At 37.7% G+C, this 14,021-nt stretch overlaps 1 protein-coding gene across 2 annotated transcripts in view; it reads right to left on the bottom strand.

The window, feature by feature from the left end:
* Positions 1–14,021, bottom strand: part of PLPP1 (phospholipid phosphatase 1) — a 95,866-nt gene that overhangs the window by 64,481 nt on the left and 17,364 nt on the right. The gene's annotated exons all lie outside the window — the stretch shown is intronic.

Below are 14,021 nucleotides of genomic sequence, written 5' to 3'. Positions count from 1 at the left end.
AGTAAATATATTTAATAATTAGTAACATCATAACAGCTAAATGTAGTTAAGGAGGGTAAAGATATAAAATTTTATTTCACATCAAAATTTAAATTAATAGGGTTAGGAAAAAAACAGAAACCATAAGTACATTTGATAACAAAAACAGAAAGAAACAAGCCCTTTGTTTTCCAAAGACAAATTAAAATGGTGTTCATTAGCCCTGGCAAGGCTCCAATATCACTTAAGTTGTAGAGAAATAATTTTCAATTGTAATTTTCACCCAAATAAAATTAAACACCAAGAGAAATTAAATAACTTAGATCAGTAGCTTCTTAAAATGTTCAAACTGACCGTGCTTTTAGGCTTTGTTTTATACAATTCAAACGCTCAAGCATCTACTCACCATATGCTCAATACTAGACTAGGCCATACATAGGGGAGACACATTATTGTAAAACAGACACAAGGTTCAAGAGCCTAAATTGTACATGCAGAAACAGAATGCATACTCAGGAAACTGTTGAAAAAGTAATACCAAGATAGATTTTGGGGGCATGATTAAACTGTTCTATATCTCAACTGTGATGGTAACCCCACAACTCTAAGCATCTGTCAAAAAAGGTAAATTTTACTGTATGTAAATTTTAAAAGAAATACCATAAAAGACAAAAAATAGGACTTTTCTAAAATGGTATAAAAGTTCCTACAGAAATTCAGAGGTCAATGCGAACTGGAACAGTTAGAAAAAACTATTAAAGAAAAGGCAACTGAGTTGAACTTGAAAACAGCAGGTAAATCAAAGGCAACAGGGAAAAGGAAATGCTCAAGGAAAGCATTTAGTGGTAGAGGGATGCAAGGACAGCATGAAGTTGCAAGAACAAGAGCACAGAGGGAATGAGCAAGGAGTGTTCAAGGTATGTAACATTTTATAGCCAACAGGTACCACGTGCTCACACATGCCAGGCACTAGGCTACAAAGATTAACTCAACCCTTAACCTCAACCCTGCGAAGTAGGTACTATCACTTCCCCCATTTTCACACAAAGTTATTATGAGGCTTAGAGAAATGTGGAACCTTGCTGAAACTAGTAAGTAGTGCCCAGGATCCCAACACAGGGTATCTATTTCTAGAGTCAGTGGAGGCAAGCGATCTGGCCAAATTAAGAGGTTAGAGATGTAACAAGGAAGATACAATGGAGGGAGAGGGACCTAATAAAAACTCAAAGTTAATGGAACAAAATCTTCTTTGCTGCACATTACTCTTAATTCTGCAATTTTGTGGGTTTTAATGGGAGAATGAAGCTTGAGATTTTTGTGTTTACTAAAAAGATAACTTAATTACTGGCCTAAGAAAGGAGTTATCCTGTAGGAAATAAAACATTACTGTCCTCTTTTATTTTTTATTTTTATTTATTTTCTTTTTTTGAGGAAGACTAGCCCTGAGCTAACATCTGCCAATCCTGCTCTTTTTGCTGAGGAAAACTGGCCCTGAACTAACATCTGTGCCCATCTTCCTCTATTTTGTATGTGGGACGCCTACCACAGCATGGCTTGCCAAGTGGTGCCATGTCCACACCCAGGAGCCCAACCGGGGAACCCCGGGCCGCCAAAGCCGAAAGTGCATACTTAACCGCTGCACCACCGGGCCGGTCCCTCACTGTCCTCTTTTGCTCAGAGTCAGCAACAGGATAAAATAAGGGCTTTTAGACATTAACTTTTAAAAAAAAAAAGTAGAAAGGGGAGCATTTAATACAGCTTTGAAATAATCCAGTAACTAAGTGATATGTAGTATGTTGATAGTGAAAATAGAAAAGGATGCAAGAAAGAGTGTTTTGAATATGGAAATGACTCAACTTGATACCTGATCACAATTGCTGAAGCAGACCTGAAGATGACACTTCAGGGTTGAGAAGTAGGGAGAATGATGGTCCTATTGACATAAATGTGAAGCTGGGAAGGGGAGCTGATTTATGGTGGAAGAAAATTAGTTTAATATTGAGAACACTGCTTTTCACGTGATCTGACACCTTCTTAAATGCTCAGCTCAACTTTTACTCTTCCCCATGCAGCCCTTAAAGCTCCAATCATACTGAACCTCTTGCTGTTGCCTAAACATACTATGTTTTCAAAACTTTAAGTGCCTTCATATATGTTCAGCCTTCTACTGAGGGTACCCGCCCTCTCAATTCCCTTTCAAGTCCAAGCCAGGCACTCCCTACTTATCTGTCCTAGGGTACCTTGTACATACATCTATCACAGTGTATTTTAAATTGCTCTCTGCATTCTGTCAGCAACTTGAGGGCAAAGACTATATCATTCTTGTATCCTGTGCACCAAGGACACAGTTGGCTCTGAATAAAAATTCACTGAATGGCTAAATGAATAAAATTCAGGATAAAAATCAGAAGTAGAGAGAGATATGCAAGTTGTTGACATTAGAGGTGGTAACTTAAGCCAGGAAAATGAAACAGTTCTCAGAGAAAGTCTAAAGTCAAGACTAACAGAGACAAAACAATCAGCTAAGGACTAATCTCCAAGGTGAAACCATGAAAAGGGACTGCAGTAGAGAGAGGAAGAAAGGATGATTACATGCTCTAGAGGTCAGGACTTCATCTGTCTCATTCAGCAGTACATACTGGCCATTCTTTGAACAAAAGAATGAACAACAGAGAAGTAGGACAATGTTGTGATACGAAAGCCAATGGAAGTAGTTTAGAGTATCAAGTCTACATCTAGGTAAACGTAGGATGTCAAATGCCAAGACATCAAAGAGAGTGAGAACTGAGTAAAGACTACAAGGTTTGAGGAAAAAGAGTGTCAGTGGTAACCCGTGAGAGTGTATTACACAACCTCCACCAACACAACAATATCTTTACAAAGAAACTTCAATAATGAGCTTCAATATTGGGCTGTCATTGTCTAAGCATGAGTCTCTTTCTTCAAGCTAAATATATCACAATAATTTCCTCTATTGCTCATATGTTTTATATATACACATGTGCACACACACACCCACCCCTATGGACTGAACTGTGTACCCCCAAAATTCTTATGTTGGAGTTCTAACCCCCTATTTTACTGTATTTGGAGATAGGGCTTGTAGGAAGTAATTAAGGTTAAATGAAGTCATAAAAGTAGGGTCTTAGGGCCGGCCCAGTGGCACTGCAGTTACAGTCGCATGCTGTGCTTCAGCAGCCTGGGATCCACTGGTTCGGATCCCGGGAGAAGACCTACTTATCAAGATCTGCTTATCAAGTTATGCTGTGGCAGGCGTCCCATATATAAAGTAGAGGAAGATGGGCATGGATGTTAGCTCAGGGCCAATCTTCCTCAGCAAAAAAAAAAAAAAAAAAAAAGAGGCGGATTGGCAGCAGATGTTAGCTCAGGGCTAATCTTCCTCAAAAAAGAAAAAAAAAGTACAGTCCTAATCCAATAGGATTGATGGCCCCATAAGAAGAAGAATAAAAAGAGATCTCTCTCCCTCCACATGCATATACTAAGGAAAAGCCATGTGAAGACACAGTAAGAAGGTGGCCATCTGCAAGCCAGGATGAGAGCCCTCACCAGAACCCAACCATTCTGACACCCTGATCTCAGAATTCCAGCCTCCAAAACTGTGAGAAAATAAATTTCTGTTGTTTAAGCCACCAAGTCTATTGTATTTTGTTATGGCAACCCAAACAGGCTAAGACACACACACACACAAACACACACACACACAGAGGCATATCCATCCCTTTAGAGTAAACAGACACCTCTACTCTAAAAAGCAACGGAATATTCTCTATCTGCTATAGAGATTATTTTCAATGGTAATTTTTTACAGCAGTAATGGAAAGTTCTGTGTCAAAGTTAGTGTTATATAGTAAGATTCTTCTCAAAATAAACCCTTTCACAGGACAAATATATCCTTTCCTTAATGTATAAAGGATATAGACACTATTCTATAGAATTACTAATCATAATTCTAAGATATTTTTCTCTTAATTAAAACGCTCTTCTTAAGAGAAGTCACTTTTTAAAAGCTCAATCTTGCAGGGCCGGCCCTGTGGCCTAGTGGTTAAGTTCAGTGCACTTCACTTCAGCAGCCCTGGTTCAGTTCCTGGGCATGGACCTATACCACTTGTTGGCGGCCACACTGTGGCGGCGACCCACATACAAAATAGAGGAAGAATGGCAACAGATGTTACTTCAGGGCAAATTCTCCTCAGTCAAAAAAAAAAAAAAAAAAAAGTTTAATCTTGCTAAACACATTTCAATCTTGCTAAATGCATTTGTTAGCTATGGTTGTCTGCTCTTAACACATCCTTTATAAGATATATTGAGAAAGATAGATAAATGAATACCTGGATAGACATATGTATGGATGAATGTTTCCTATATTCTCCAACTAAGTGATAATTGAAATCTATCTCATTTTATATATAGTACATACTTCCCTAAAGATATGCTATTACAAAATATTCCAATGGAATAAATCTAAAATAAATTTTAAAGGGGCTGGCCCCGTGGCCGAGTGGTTAAGTTCGCGTGCTCCGCTGCAGGCAGCCCAGTGTTTCGTTGGTTCGAATCCTGGGCACGGACATGGCACTGCTCATCAAACCACGCTGAGGCAGCGTCCCACATGCCACAACGAAGAATATACAACTATGTACTGGGGGACTTTGGGGAGAAAAAGGAAAAAAAATAAAATCTTTAAAAAATAAAATAAAATAAATTTTAAAGAGAGAGAGAGAAAAACAGAAGTAAACTAGTGTTATTTCTAATATGTAGAAACAAAGGTAAAGAAAAACAAGTGCTAAGTTTACTTTTTGAAAAGAACGAAACAAAAATCTAGATGTTAAAATGATTATACTGACTTCAGTACCCATAACTTCCCCTCCTTTCTCAAAAGATCTCATTTCAGACACCTAAATAAATATTATGCTATATCACAAGGAAATTCAAATGTCCATCCTCTTGAAAATCTCCTCTCCTTATTCATTCCGACTTTTCAATTTCTATTATATGGCAGCTACAGTGCCGGGAGAGGAAAAAGGAAAACAGACTAAAAGAGGGAAGGAATGAAAAAAAACTCACAAAAAAATCTGAATAAAAGAGAGAGATAAGCGCTACAGGAAAATCACACAGCTGTAACTGCAGGCAGATCTGAAGCTTAGAGAGTTTGGACAATGCCACAGTCAGGATCCCAGCAGGAAACAAACTGGGTAATTTACAAACAACTTAATAAAAGACTATTTACAAGGTTTGAAAGGTGTGGGTAGTCAAGAGATAGTGCAACCTCCTGAAGCTGCTACCAACCCTAGGCCTTAAAGGTACAATCAGGGCCGCCTCATAGGAGCTACCACCTCTGGGACAGCCAATATGACATGATTTGGCAGGAGGAAGCTGGGAGAATAAACACAGCAACCCCACTCTCCTCCTGCCAGTGCTTCCCAGTGTCCAAACTCACGTAGAAGTCACAGGGCAAGGTCAGCCTCCTGGTACTGAGGAGAAGGTGGACAGTGATGAGAGCAGGTCTGCATAAGGAAACAGAAAATATCCAGAACCAAGAGACAGAAGGTAAGACCATTTGGGTCTGGGCATGGACAGACAGTAACTAAAAGTGGATAACTCAGGAGAGTTTAATGAGGGGACTATTTACAGAATCTATATTAAGTCTATATATTAACAAGTTTGGACTTTATTCTGTGGTTAACAGGAGACACACAATCAAATCTGTGCTTTAGTTAGGGGGAAAAACTCTGAAAACAGCTGTATAAAGGAAAAAGCAGTGAAAAGTTAGAACAGAGGGACAGTCCAGAGGCAAGAACTACTAGCGTATATGAGAGATGTTGAGGGCCCAAAAGAAAGGAATAACAGTGGGAATAGAAGAATAGACAGATTCTAAAAGTGTTTAGGAGATTGTTCCTACAGCACTATGGACCATGTCTCTGTACATGTATATATGGACATGTGTCTGTGTCTCTCTTAAACACATGCACACACACACACACACACACACACACACACAAACACACCCCCACCTTCAGCCTTTGGTATCTCTGTAGAATACATTTTCCATTTTTCCCTTACCTGACTAGATTACTATCTGATAGCATTCCTTCCACAATCCTGCTTACAGTAAGTACTTCAAGGAATATTTGTTGAATGAATAAATGAACAAAAGAATAAACAAGTGAGCAAAAGCCTCTGAGGCACACAAATAATTATCTTGTGTAACTATAAATTTAGGTTCTAAAAAGTTTTAAGTGATTTTTCTCTCCAAAAGACCAGAGTTAAAACAAATAAGCCAAGAAAAGACCAAAAAAAAACAAAACCAAAAAAACTGGTTAACAATCTAAAGTCCAGGAAGATGCTAGGGAAGCACTTCCAATTCTATATTCTAACAATTATTTCTCAAGCTTGCAGACTGATATACCCATGTTAACTGCTAAAAGAAATTTATAATTCACAAACTTCTGGAATCTCGAAGGAAATTCCTGTACAGTCCAGCACTACCTCCAAGCCAAGCTTCAGCCCAGGCTACTGCGGAGGCACTTCTCTCAGCAGCACCCCTCACTCTGTCCTCAAGGAGAAAAGAAGTTGGGGCCCCAATTCAATCTGCTTTACTGATCCACCCAAAACAAAGGTCCACAACTTCCCTGCAGGAAAGCAGAAGGAGCAGATTTCCAAATGAGGTGATGAAGAGTATAAAGCAATAATACTTAAAAATAGGACTCTACAAATAATTGACAATCAGCTCCAGATTCATCTTTTCCTAGTCTCTTCTCTAGAACGACTAGAAACAATGAGATCTTCGACGCTATCACACAGCACATATTTACAAATCCTACTCCAAGACAGAAGTGTTGGATTTCCCGTCTCAGCAACCATTCTACACATCTTCAAAGTTAGCAAAGGACTTTGTTCCAAGATTCTCATGTAACACATTTTCACATACTGTACAGCTTTATAGTACATATTTTGACTGTGCACTCAGTCAAAAGGATAAATCGTAATGTGGTCTCTTATTCACCAGTAAAAAATATTTGCTCTTACCAGAAGCACCTAAAATAATCAGGGCAGCCTAGCTTACAAAACTCTTAAATAGCAATCCTGCTAGTCTTGTAGCAGTTTATAAACCTGAATCACAAAACACAAACACACTTAAGAGAAAAGTTTGTTTTATAGTGAAAAGATTAATACCATGGTTGTTTGTAGATATTTACTGTGAGTTCTTAGAGTTTCACTACTCAAAAGAAACAGTTACTCACGTTCCATGGCCCTTCTCACATATGTCCAAGAGGAAGAATGGAAACTAACATGCACTGAGCACCTATTATAGGTCACCATCATGCTAAGGTACTTGCTCATACATTATAGCTGGATATCATCTTTACATAAAAACATATTTATACTCCAGATTTCCTACCATAAAATATAGAAAAAACTTTTAAAAACCTAATCAACAGTATGAGCATAGATCATATACTCAGAAATATGTCCATTACATTGTTAAATAGGCAAAATAATCTGTAAAAACATTATATTTAGTATAATTTCATTCATATAAAACAAATTATTTGTGTTTATGTCTAAATATACATTGGAAAGCCTAGAAGAATACTTAACTAGCTTTTAAGTAGTTATCTCCAGAGATAGCATTAAAACAAATCGGGTAGAAAACGCATTTCCTACTGTATACACTTCCATGTTTGAACATTTTATAATAAAACAAAAGATCAAGATTATTAATTTTGGGGGCCAGTCCAGTGGCGCAGCGGTTAAGTTCGCTCATTCCGCTTTGGCAGCCAAGGGTTTGCAGGTTCGGATCCTGGGTGCAGACACGGCACTGCTTGGCAAGCCATGCTGTGGTAGGCATCCCACATAGAAAGTAGAGGAAAATGGGCACAGATGTTAGCTCAGGGCCAGTCTTCCTCAGCAAAAAGCGGAGGATTGGCAGCAATTAGCTCAGGGCTAATCTTCCTCAAAAAAAAAAAAAGATTATTAATTTGAATTTCAAGAAATGCTCTATCACAATGAAAAAATTTTTTGTTGTGTTTCCTGAAATTATACTGTACATGCAAGTTACCTGAAAAAGTCCTACCTATGGTAGAGATTGTTTAAAAGGAGGGCAAAGGAAAAAGCCTATTTTTCTATTCTGTTTAAAACAAAAAACAAAGCAATAGAAATTATCCTTTAGCCTGAGTGATAAGATCTCAGAGAAGTAGGGCAACAGTGAAATAATTACTTTTTGAGATTTTCCTGTCTTGCAACTTTTGAGAACTATGATCATCAATCACATACGAAGTAGATGAATCATAATAAGTCTAATATCTCCTAAAAAGTGTATGAAACAAAGCTGGTTTTCACCTTAGAAATTTTGTTATGACATTGGAGGCCCTTCCAGAGCACGCTTATTGTATAGAGAGTAAAAATAATCCTGAGGGTTATCAGTTTAGTAGAGGCAGTCAAATACCAGCCATAATGAATATAATTATTTTAGTCACCACTTCTTGAAAAATCTTGTAAAATAATGGCACTCAGGCAGATGAACCTGAAAGGGTGACAATGTCTTTTTAACTATGTTACAAGCAAAGGAATATTACTCTAGTGAGCCCGTCAAGTTTTTTATTTTAAAAAAATCTCAAAATTGGTTACATATTAATATAAACCAGCGTTAGTCTGATGGAGAAGAGAAAAAGAAAATAATTTCATTTAGGGCAGTGTTGTCCAAGAGAAAATTTCTATGATGACAAAAAAGTCCAATACAATGCACTAACATAGTAGCCACTAGTCACATATGGCTAATGAGCTTTTGACATGCAGCTAGTGACAATGGACTGATTTTTTAATTTTACTCAGTTTTAATTAATTTCATCTTATAGCTATATATGGTTAGAGGCTCTCGTACTGAATGATGCAGATTTAGGGGATTACAAATTAACAAGTGAGAACCATCAGATTTCTAAATTGTACTAACACTTAATACACAGCAAAACTAACTCTGATTGCAGAAACCTGAGGAAATAATTATGAAGTACTTCAGTAAACATGGATTTCACTGTGAGCCAGAGCTCAGAAAGAAACTCCCCTACATGTACCCTCTTGGCTGGCTTCCTTTAAAGAACGTATTCTTACTGCATCTCCCTAATTTTAGAATCCTGAGCTGGCTTCTCTCTCTAGGCAACTAGCCTTCCTATAAGGAGAAGCAAGAGGCCTGTCAAGTCTGTCTGGTGTACCTTCCTACCTCCCTCACCAACCTCTCATCTTCCCTACTCTTCTGTCCTGGGGTAAGTCCCTTCATCTCGAACCCAGCAGAGTACCCTCTTGTCTCTGGATGGCGAAAGGTCACCTTTATAGCACACCATCTCCACAGCACTACCACCTGCTTCCTCTTATTCCCAGAATTATTCTTACCCTTAGAAGAGACCAAGAACACTTGGCTTAGCTATATAAAAATAATAGTAATAAAAGATTTCAGATTTTGTAATTCACAACAGGTATCACAATATTTATGCTTATAAAATATCATGTAGTTTTAAGTTTCACCTCAGTAAAAGTCAAATTCTGTTCTTAGTATACTGCCTGGTCATCTGCTTCTCACCCAAGGCCTTAGAAGGAACACTCAATCTCTCTCAAGAGGGTAGTAGTCAATAGAGTTAGAGCAGAAAAAACAGAAGTCTTTTCCGGTAGGCTTCTCAAGGTGTCCCACGTGGTAAAGTCGCTAAAATAGCAGGTCTTAACTTCCAGGGGCTTCATCGACCCCTTTAAGATTCTAATGAAACTATGGACTCTCTCCCCAAAAACATACAAACTTTTGCCATACAGTTTCACAACGTGCACACAAACACACCCCCCAAAAAGGTCATCTATGGACATTTCTATTATAAAGGCATAAGAAATATAATAATTAATATCCTAAAACCCCCAAACCGAAGTGATCAGTAGACTATGACCTCAAAGAAGACTAGAATTAATTCAACTTGCTATTCCTACATCTTTCCTTAATTCTGTCCCCCGTTCCCTCCTCCTAATTTTACCCTTTTCCCATCATCCCTCTACGCTGTCTATACTCTGTCTCCTTATTTGGATATATTATAGAACTAAGGTCATTTTTAGTATTACTTATGCTGATTGTAATTTTATGTTTCCTGTTCTAATTTCAAAAGCAGAAGTTTATTTCTTGAAGGAAAAGTGAAAACATTTGTTGAATATCCATTATTTGCCAGGTATTTGCCTATATATTATATCTAATTCTAACAATTCTATGAAAGGGAAAGAAAGACAGTCCCCAAAATCCGTATGCTTGAAAATTTAGAAGTCACTAAGTTGTAGGTCAAGAAAAGTCAAAATGTAAATCACAAAACAGTTTGAAATGAACAACAAAAATACAACAAATCAAAATGAAGTATATAGCTAAAATACTATAGATGAAAATGTAGACTTAAATTTACATACTAGAAATTAATGAAACAAATATTCAATACAATAACTTATTTTTTTAAAGTGAAAGGAATACAGAACAGAAATTAAGGAAGTAGAAAACAGAGGAAAAATCAGATCAACAAACCCAAATGAGTTTTTACAGGTTAATGAAATGATCTGTCTTGTTAAAGGTTTAAGAAAACAAAAGAAAAATACAACAAATTATTAAAATTTTTAAAGGAGACTAACTATATCTCTGGGCTAAATGTTATCAGAAATTCAGAGACACTAAGTAATTCACCCAAGAGTACACAGCTCTTGTGAAGAGCTCTTGTGAACTAGGGCAGATAACCAGCATTACACAGCTGGTAAGCAAGGGAAGCCGGGATTTTAACAAAAAGTTCCTTTTCTTTTCACTACATCATATCACCTCTCTTTTAGGAAAAGAGTTTAACCAGCAGGGTCTCAGTTTCCTCATCTACAAATGAGAAAGAAGAATGACACTCTCTCTTAGGTCCCTTTCAAGTCCTAAGCTGGCCTGTACGTAGACAAACAACTGATTTCCTCCTGTTGGTTAGACTCCAGGTGAAGGTGGAGTGGCTCTGTGTGACCTAAGATACATCTTAATCAACCATACACTTGGGCCGACTGAGCCACCCTGATGCCTAAATACACCTTGCCGCAAACTATGAAAGAGAAATGTGAAACCTCAGGAAAACTTACAAGAAAAATAAACAGTGAGGGAACTGCTTCTAGGAGCTGCTGTTTTACCAAAAAAGTAATGGATAAAACCCATACGTAAGAAATATTCTCCCTTAAAAAAACAAAAGTCCAGCATATGTAAATTTAACCATGTTTGTGTATTTTTCTACATGTATATTTGGGTCTAACAAGTAAGTCTACGGTTACTTTTGTGAAGTTTGCTTCTATAAACCCTTTCATTTTCTCCTTTTAGCAGTCCAAGGTTAAAAGTAAATAAAATTTTTTTGGTTCTTTACTACTTTGCGTTACCTGAGCAGTTTTTAGAAAGTTCTCCTCATTCAGAACTCAAGGAATGTTCTTTATTTGGTGTCCATTCGGTTTGAACAAAATACATTTGGGGGAAAAAAATGCAATATTTTTCTTGCCTTCTTTGGAAACAGGTGTTGCAAAATCTTTCCAGAATCACATGAAAAATCCTCCTGCTAATTGACAGGGGCTGTGTGTTATTTCTGAACAGAAAGGGTTTTCTTCCCCTCCTTTATAAAGCATCGTTAGAGGTCCAAAAGTAAAGACAGTCATTCAAAATTTTATCAACTTAACAAGTGATAAAAGTGATGTTTGCCAAGTAAGGTAGTTTGTTTCCACTACAAATCAAATGTAGACACTCCTTCCTGATTATTATTCCTGATCATTTGACAAATGTTTCATGTCTAGCACACAGCTAAATATTCCTATCTGGCACTCAAGAGAGAATGTGGACTAAAGATGAATATCTAAAATTATCAATTATAAAGGAGATAGTTGAAGCCATGAGGTTTTACTAAGATCACTCAGAGTAAGTGATAGCCATAAACTTGGAAAGAAAACAGAAAGTCAATATAGCCAAGTAATAAGGAATGAACTATCAGGAAACCAAGATGAAGAACACAAAAAAACAGATGGTGCAGGGAAAATGAAAGGGCATTTTTTTTAAATGTCAAAAACAGTAGTCACTTTTTACTTCACTCTCATCGTATATCTTGACAGTGTGCTAGGTGTTGTAGCTTTACAATCCTTCAATAACTTAAAAGCTAAATATTATTACATAATTTTGAAGATGAAGAAACCTGCCCGAGGCCACTTAGGTTGTAGAATTAGGATTTGAACCCAGGTAGGTCAAATGAGGCCATGAGCACACCGAGTTCACATGTTCTTAACAATAATGGATGCTGCTTACAAAGAAGCTGAGTAGGAGAAAAAGAGACAAGAGGCGCTGATGAACCCTGATAGAAGGACTGCAACACTTGGAGTAAGAACAAAAGACCTAAAAGAATTAAGGAATGAATATGCGGGTACAGACAACTCTAAAATGTCTTCTGATAAAAGGAAGGAAGGGGAGAATTTGGTCCACACTTGAAGGACAAAGGGCAGAAGAAGGGTAACAATTTTTTGTTTTTGTCTATAGAGCAAAAGATTCAGTAGTGAGCTGGGGTGGTGGAATGGGGGAGAAGGAAGAACGACTCGAGAATGAGGATGAACGGACAGAGCTAGATCCAAGGGAGATGGGAAGAAATGTAAGCACAGGTAGACAACCAAGACTGTCAAGAGCAGAGTCAGCTAGCATTTTTTTTTTAACTTTTTATTAAGATTATGATAGTTTACAACCTTGTGAAATTTCAGTTGTACATTCTTGTCAGTCATGTTGTAGGTGCACCACTTCACCCTTTGTTCCCGCCCCCCACCCCCCCTTTCCCCTGGTAACCACCAATCAGTCCTCTTTGTCTCTATGTTTAACTTCCACCTATGAGTGGAGTCATACAGAGTTCGTCTTTCTCTCTCTGGCTTATTTCACTTAACATAATACCCTCAAGGTCCATCCATGTTGTTGTGAATGGGACGATTTTATCCTTTTTTATGGCTGAGTAGTATTTCATTGTGTGTGTGTGTGTGTGTGTGTGTGTGTGTGTGTGCGTGTGTGTGTATATATATACACCATATCTTCTTTATCCAATCATCAGTTGATGGTCAGCTAGCATTTTTTACAAAAAAAAAAAGCTTCCTATATGGATGCAGTCAGGCCTTGGGTCCTCTGTGGGGAAGCCATGCCCAGTTATTAGTATTGGCTTTACTCTTCCCCCCAACACACACTCCCTTTGGCCTTTTGGTCCTGATGAAAACAATGTTGCAAAGGGGGCAAAAGGGGACACTGGGAGCACCTCTATGTGCCTCATCATACTGAACATTTAACATTAATTCTCATTTAATCTTCACAATACTAGAACACAAACTCCGAGAAGGTACAGATATTTTTGTTTTGTTCACTGATATATCCCAAGCACCTAAGTCAGTGCTTACAACAAGGCAGGCCCTCAACAAATATTTGATGAATGAACACAGAGTCATTATCTTGTAAAACAGGTATTATTATCCCCATTTTAAAGATGAGAGGATGACTCAGAGAGGATAAGTAACTTAATTAAAGTCATACACATAATAAGGCCGAAATTAAAAATATTTAACAACTAGTGCTGCACCAGCACAGGCCACTCAGAAGAGACGCCAACCGAGGCTGGAGGAGCTGGATTCTGCTTTAACCTTTCAGTTGTGAGATCCTGGGGAGGTCCACAGGAGGGACCAGGAGAATGGAAGGTTATGGGCAGGGGAAGGGCAGATTCAGACATATGCTTGCTATCAGCCTTGATAGTGGTGCAACCAGGATTCAAACATGTCTGACTCTAAAGCCTTCTAAATCAAGTGGGAAACAATACCACTTGCTGAAAAATGAGTAGAGCAGGGGATAACTGGAGGTTTTAATAGAGTAGAAAAACATTCAAAACAACTGCAATGGGAAATGGAATTAGAAATAAGTTAAACATTGATAACTTAACTCAATCTGTTGCCAGACAATAAAAAAAAAAAAAAACAGGAATGATCCGACTAAAGTAGGG

Source organism: Equus caballus, chromosome 21 (genome assembly GCF_041296265.1).
Source record: "Equus caballus isolate H_3958 breed thoroughbred chromosome 21, TB-T2T, whole genome shotgun sequence".
In the NCBI taxonomy this organism is placed as follows: domain Eukaryota; kingdom Metazoa; phylum Chordata; class Mammalia; order Perissodactyla; family Equidae; genus Equus; species Equus caballus.
This window is presented reverse-complemented; position numbering and strand designations above follow the sequence as displayed.